This window comes from Giraffa tippelskirchi, chromosome 7, assembly GCF_054371585.1.
Source record: "Giraffa tippelskirchi isolate mGirTip1 chromosome 7, T2T-mGirTip1v1.2.pri, whole genome shotgun sequence".
NCBI classification, from domain to species: domain Eukaryota; kingdom Metazoa; phylum Chordata; class Mammalia; order Artiodactyla; family Giraffidae; genus Giraffa; species Giraffa tippelskirchi.
Genome location: NC_137281.1, coordinates 151,033,338 through 151,040,690, shown reverse-complemented (window position 1 = coordinate 151,040,690; position 7,353 = coordinate 151,033,338). Strand labels below are relative to the sequence as shown.

General features: G+C 42.7%; 1 non-coding gene across 1 annotated transcript; it reads left to right on the top strand.

Moving 5' to 3' along the window:
- The first annotated feature begins 7,017 nt into the window (after positions 1 to 7,017).
- On the top strand, positions 7,018 to 7,090 carry TRNAW-CCA (transfer RNA tryptophan (anticodon CCA)). Its single transcript has one exon. It is a non-coding gene; the product is annotated as a tRNA-Trp (tRNA).
- Positions 7,091 to 7,353: the final 263 nt, after the last annotated feature.

Genomic DNA, 7,353 nt, shown 5'->3' with positions numbered 1-7,353 from the left:
CATAAGTAAAAATGAGAAAAGACCCACTCAAACTCTTCTACCCCCTGTGATTAAGTCCCTATTGACAATAAGCACTCTCTGTTATTTAGATAAGTAAAATCTGAAGGGTTCAGGAAGCAAATAAGGTAAAGCTGATATAGTATTTTATATATATTTTTCTTTTATTGGCTACACTATGGGGCATATGGAATTCTAGGCCCCTGACCAGGGATTGAACCCTCTCCCTCTCCCTTGGAAGCATGGAGTCTTAACCACTAGACCACCAGGTAAGACCTGATACAATACTTTAAAAATAAGTTAATAATATTTTTAAAATGTTATTCTAGCTGAGTATATCCTCAGTGGTTTGCTTCTTTTTTTCTGATGAAACATTTGTTCCGGCTGGATTAATCAGTATTGAATGAAGGCGGCTGTAAGACACTGTCCTTTAATTTTCTGCCTGGGATCGGATTTTAATAACATGACCATAACTAAAAGATGACGCTGTGAAAGTGCTACACTCAATATATCAGCAAATCTGGAAAACTCAGCAGTGGCCACAGGACTGGAAAAGGTCAGTTTTCATTCCAATCCCAAAGAAAGGCAATGCCAAAGAATGCTCAAACTACCACACAATTGTACTCATCTCACACTCTAGTAAAGTAATACTTAAAATTCTCCAAGCCAGGCTTCAGCAATACGTGAACCGTGAACTTCCAGATGTTCAAGCTGGTTTTAGAAAAGGCAGAGGAACCAGAGATCAAATTGCCAACATCTGCTGGATCATCGAAAAAGCAAGAGAGTTCCAGAAAAACCTCTATTTCTGCTTTATTGACTATGCCAAAGCCTTTGACTGTGTGGATCACAAGAAACTGTGGAAAATTCTGAAGGATATGGGAATACCAGACCATCTGACCTGCCTCTTGAGAAACCTCTATGCAGGTCAGGAAGCAACAATTAGAACTGGACATGGAACAACAGACTGGTTCCAAAGTGGAAAAGGAGTCCGTCAAGGCTGTATATTGTCACCGTGCTTATTTAAATTATATGCAGAGTACATCATGAGAAATGCTGGGCTGGAAGAAACACAAGCTGGAATCAAGATTGCTGGGAGAAATATCAATAACCTCAGATATGCAGATGACACCACCCTTATGGCAGAAACTGAAGAGGAACTAAAGAGCCTCTTGATGAAAGTGAAAGAGGAGAGTGAAAAAGTTGGCTTAAAGCTCAACATTCAGAAAACTAAGATCATGACATCCGGTCCCATCACTTCATGGGAAATAGATGGGGAAACAGTGGAAACAGTGGCTGACTTTATTTTTTGGGGCTCCAAAATCACTGCAGATGGTGATTGCAGCCATGAAATTAAAAGACACTTACTCCTTGGAAGGAAGGTTATGACCAATCTAGACAACATATTAAAAAGCAGAGACGTTACTTTGTCAACAAAGATCCGTCTAGTCAAGGCTATAGTGTTTTTTTCCAGTAGTCATATATGGATGTGAGAATTGGACTATAAAGAAAGCTGAGTGCCGAAGAATTTATGCTTTTGAACTGCAGTGTTGGAGAAGATTCTTGAGAGTCCCTTGGACTGCAAGGAGATCCAACCAGTCCATCCTAAAGGAGATCAGTCCTGGGTGTTCATTGGAAGGACTGATGTTGAAGCTGAAACTCCAATACTTTGGCCCCCTGATGCGAAGAGCTGACTCATTTGAAAAGACCCTGATGCTGGAAAAGATTGAGGGCAGGAGGAGAAGGGGACGACAGAGGATGGTTGGATAGCATCACCGACTCAATGGACATGGGTTTGGGTAAACTCCGGGAGTTGGTGATGGACAGGGAGGCCTGGAGTGCTGCAGTTCATGGGGTCACAAAGAGTCAGACACGACTGAGTGACTGAACTGAACTGAACCATAACTAAGCTTCATCAAATTGGTCTAATCTATGTGCCAGATATGTCATTTTACTTCACAGTAACTATAGGAATTTATTCAATCACTCGACAAATATTTATAGAAAACCTACGGTGTATGTTTGAGACACTGCCACAGACGTGGGATGCCAGAATTACTAGCCAGACATGTTTCCCACTCTATTAGTTTGCTAAGGCTGCTGTAACAAAGGATTACAAACTGGGTGGCTTAAACAACAGAAAAATTAGATGTCTCATACTTCTGGAGGTTAGAAAAACAAGCTGTCCACACCATTGATTCTTTCTGAGGGCTGTGAGGGGCGCTTTGTTCTAGCCTCTCTTCTTGGCTTACAGATGGCCATCTTCTCCCTGTGCCCTTTTTCATCACCTCCCCTCTACATGGATCTGTGTTTCTGTCCAAATTCTCCTTTATATAAGGACACCAGTCATACTGGATTAAAGAGCCTCTGTCTTCCAGGAATGCAGTCGCAGATGGCCCAGTTGGTAAAGAGTCCACCTGCCAATGCAGGAGGCACAAGAGACGCAGGTTTGATCCTGGGTTGGGAAGATCCCCTGGAGGAGGAAAGGGAAACCCACTCCAATATTCTTGCCTGGAAAATTCCATGGACAGAAGAGCCTAGTGGGCTATAGTCCATGGGGTCACAAAGAGTTGGACACGACTGAACTCACATGCTCAACAACAACTATTCCAGGAAAGGCCTCCTCTTAACTAATCACATCTCCAAGCACTCTGTTTCCAAATAAGGCCACATTCTGGGTGAGGTACTCAGAATTAGAACTTCAGTGTGTAAATCTGGAGGGATATTGTGTGTGTGCTCAGTCGTTTCAGTCGTGTCCGACTCTTTGTGACCCTATGGACTATCGCACACCACACTCCTCATATCATGGGATTCTCTAGCAAGAATACTGGAGTGGGTTGCCCTGCCCTCCTCCAGGGGGTCTTCCTGACCCAGGGATCAAACCGAGTCTCCTGTGGCTCGGGTTTGATCACCTGCATTGCAGATGGGTTCTTTACTGCTGAGCCACCAGGGAAGTCCCTTGGAGGGATACTACTCAACCCATAACACTTGATCTGTGGACCTTTAACTGAGGCAGGTGACATTTCAATAACAGATTACAGCAGAGCGTAATGAATGCTATTCTGTAGTAGGGGTAAGGTAGTGGTTGAGCGCACAACCATGGTTAACACACCCAGATTTTATCCAAAGGCAATGGAAATCCATCTTAAAGATATTTAAATAGAGTTTTGATGTAATGAAATTTGCTTCTTAGAAAGACCACTCTGGCTTCCCTGTGAAAAATGTAGGGGAGACTAGACAGAGGTTGAAGGTACTCTGGTCTAGCATAGAAGCAGTAAGGTTGGTAGAAATGGCTGGGTTCAAGAAATATTTAGAGCAGACTCAGTAAAACTTAGTATTCAATTGGATGAGGAAACCGAAGGAAATAAAGGAGTTAAAGGTGATGTTTGTGTTTCTGGCTTGAAAAACAGTTTTTAAAATAGTAATCAGTTCAGTTCAGTCGCTCAGTCGTGTCCGACTCTTTGCGACCCCATGAACTGCAGCACGCCAGGCCTCTCTGTCCATCACCAACTCCTGGAGTCTACCCAAACCCATGACCATCGAGTCGGTAATGCCATCCAACCATCTCATCCTCTGTCGTCCCCTTCTCCTCCCACTCCCAATCCTATCCAGCATTAGGGTCTTTTCCAATGAGTCAACCCTTCGCATGAGGTGGCCAAAGTATTGGAGTTTCAGCTTCAACATCAGACCTTCCAATGAACACCCAGGATTGATCTCCTTTAGGATGGATTGATTGGATCTCCTTGCAGTCCAAGGGACTCTCAAGAGTCTTCTCCAACACCACAGTTCAAAAGCATCAATTCTTCGGCTCTCAGCTTTCTTCACCATCCAACTCTCACATCCATACGTGACCACTGGAAAAACCATAATCATTTGCCAAACAGGCAAACAAAGAGAAAGAAGAGAAGGAACTGACATGTTCATTGCTGGCCACGTTAGTATATAAATACCTTTAGAAATTTTAAATGGTCTTCCCTGGTAGCTCAAGTGGTGAAGAATCTGCCTGCAATGCAGGAGACCCTGATTTGATTCCTGAGTCGGGAAGATCCCCTGGAGAAGGGATAGATTACCCACTCCAGTATTCTTGGGCTTCCTTGGTGGCTCAGATGGTAAAGAATCTGCTTGCAATGTGAGAGACCTGGGTTTGATCCCTGGGTTGGGAAGATCCCCTGGAGAAGGTCATAGCAACCCACTCCAGTGTTCTTGTCTGGAGAATCCCCTTGGACAGAGGAGCTTGGTGGGCTACATGGGGTCACAAACAGTCAGATGCAACTAAGCACAGCATGGCACAGAAATTTTACACAGACCTTTTAGTAGGCACAGTAGTTCATTTTATAGATCTTGATCTTAGGCTAGAGAGATCGACTTGAAATGCAGATTGGGATAATCTCAGCATGTGGGTCAGTGTTCTGGCAGCAAAAAGATGGCATCCTGAAAAGAAGTCACTTGAAAGGACTTTAATGAATGAACTATTGACAAAGTTGTTGGCTGGATTCAGGGAACACAGCAAGAGTTGGGGAAGTACTCTGGAATGAGTACAACTGAAAGCTGCTACTATCCCGAGGCTTGAGGTTTAAAGGGAAAGAAAGAGTTACTGGAACCTTCCAAGAGCTATCACTATAGGAGCAGGTTGCCTAACAGGAAGGGTCTTTGGTAAAGGAATGCAACCACTCCAATGCAGAACTAGGCATGGAAGAAGCCAAAAAAATAATAGCATCTTATCTCTTTCTCCTCCCAGGATCCAATTTCCTGCTGATATCCTTCTTGACAAAAACAAACTATTAACCAAAGGACCAAAGAAACAGTTTATAGAAAGCAACTTCCCAGGGCATAGAACAGGATGAAGAAAGGTGGACAATTTACCTGGAGGGGCAAAGAAGATAGCAGCACAAGCCATATGTAGATGATGAGGGACTAGATATTTGACAGGGACTCATTATCTGAGCCCTCGCAAAGAGCTGACTCACTGGAAAAGATCGTGATGCTGGGAAAGATTGAAGGCAGGAAGAGAAGGGGACGACAGAGGATGAGATGGTTGGAAGGCATCATTGACTCAATGGACATGAGTTTGAGCAAACTCCGGGAGATAGTGGAGGACAGGGAAGCCTGGTGTGCTGCAGTCCATGGGGTCACAAAGAGCAGGAGGCGACTAAGTGACTGAACAACAGATCATCTGGGAAGAGAATATAGATGAAAGGGAGAAGGCAAAGACCTTCTTTACCAAACATCAAAAGTTCGCCAAACAATTAAACTTGAGGGTCTAGAAAAAGTGAACTAATCATCAAAGCTAACAACAACCAAGAAAGAGTTAGAGAAGCAGAGAAGCATAACATCTCACACAACAACAACGAAAAAGAGAGAGCAGCAAACTATGTCAAACGCTGTGATGAAGCAAAATAAAGATAGAAAAGTGTCCGTGAAGTTTAGCTTGTATGGTGGCGATTTGAGAACTCAGGCGGTAGCTTATAGGAAGTGGTGGGGTTAGTAGCTGACTTGAAGAATAAGGAGCATGTGAAGAAATAAAGAGAAAGATACAGATAATTTATTCCTTCAGGGGAGTATGAAAGCATATATCTCCCTCTCCTTTGTTAAAGGATTGGACAGCAAGTGTTGTTAATGTCAACAATTTAGCTCATTACGAGACACTGTGACTGGTCTTGATCTTTTTCTCTGGAGACTGGCCAGCCCAAGTTCAGGAAGAGGATGTTGCCTTTGTTCCTTAGGTGGCTGTGCTGTCTCCAGGGCAGCCTGCCTTGAACATGTCTAAGAGTCACACATTTGAAGAATGGCCACCATTTAAAAGACTGACATCTGGTTTTCTTTTCTACTCTGGGAACGAACACTGTGTGTGGTTTTCAGGGATGGTCCAGTGGACTCTTGGGTCTGTCTGTTTCATTCCATTGAGATTATCACAGTTTTCACTGATGCCAGTTTGAGGATAGGGAGAAGGCTTTCCAGCATTCCCTTTGTTGCCTCTAACTAAGGATTTTTATTACCCCTCCTACCTTGGGATTTAAACATGAATCTCTGAAGTGCAAGAATTCTTTAGACCAGATGTTGGCAGAGAAAACCACTGGGCTGTTCTACTTTCTCACATTCTTGTGTGACTGTGCCATATGGTGTGAAGCAAATATTAGTGCCTGGAAATATAAAACATCAGGATGCATCTGAGTTATTCCTCCCCAGTTACGTTTGATCTGTGAATGGCAGAAACACTCCATTTCATAGCCATATTTATCATTCAAAGTAAATCATGCATTTGGGGGGCATAAAATCAGATGCTTTAGAATGCATGTGATTACCAAGTACTGCATATTTCTCCAACGAAAGATTGGAATTATATGGTCAATGAGAAGGATTGCTGCTTTAGAATGTGGCAAAGAGAAGCTAAGGTGAGAGATAGATACACTATAATAGATGAAAACTAAGCGAATGTTATTTTTCCCTCTCTTTTTCAATCCCAGAAACCAATCCCCATAGGGATAACTTTGTGGGGTATTTTTGTTTGCTTAGTTTTTATTTCTTGATTTTTATAGGCCAAATAATATTTTCTGATTGATTTCCATTATATTTTCAGAGATAAGCTTGCATAGAAAAGTAAATGTTAAGACGTTAAAAATTACCTTTTAGATAATTGCTGATGTAAGACTATCAATATATACATCAAGAATCTGTATTAGAGAAGCTGTATATAAACGCTAAATTCAGTGTTAGAGGTTAAGAAAATGTTCCGAGCAATTTTGCAATTGTAAATTCAGTTTAGTGTCAGGAGGTTAAATGGACAATGGCAAAGCGACCTTAGGGTCCAGATTAGGAATCAGCAAAAGCACTGAATTTGCAGCATGAGAGACGTCTTACGCAGGAAATCCCAAGCTCCCCATCCTTATTTTGCTGTCTTAGTGCTCCTCCCCTTCCCCTCTGACTTCCACTACAAAGCATATATAATTAGGGTGGTGTAAGGATTTCAAAATTTATGCAAAATCGTTGCTCTGAAAATTGTCAATTTACTATCTTAAAAGGATTTCCCTGGTGGCTCAGAGGTTAAAGCGTCTGCCTCCAATGCAGGAGACCCGGGTTCGATCCCTGGGTCAGGAAGATCCCCTAGAGAAGGAAATGGCAACCCACTCCAGTATTCTTGCCTGGATAATCCCATGGACGGAGGAGCCTGGTAGGCTACAGTCCATGGGGTCACAAAGAGCCGGACACGACTGAGCGACTTCACTCACTCACTCACTATCTTAAAACTTCCAGCCTGTCAATATAAGGGATAGGATAGGTAGTACTTACAGTTTAATTTTTAGAAACTACTTTTTAAATCATTTCCTTTGGTAGCTACGTTTCCCTGTGAAGGCCTTCCTA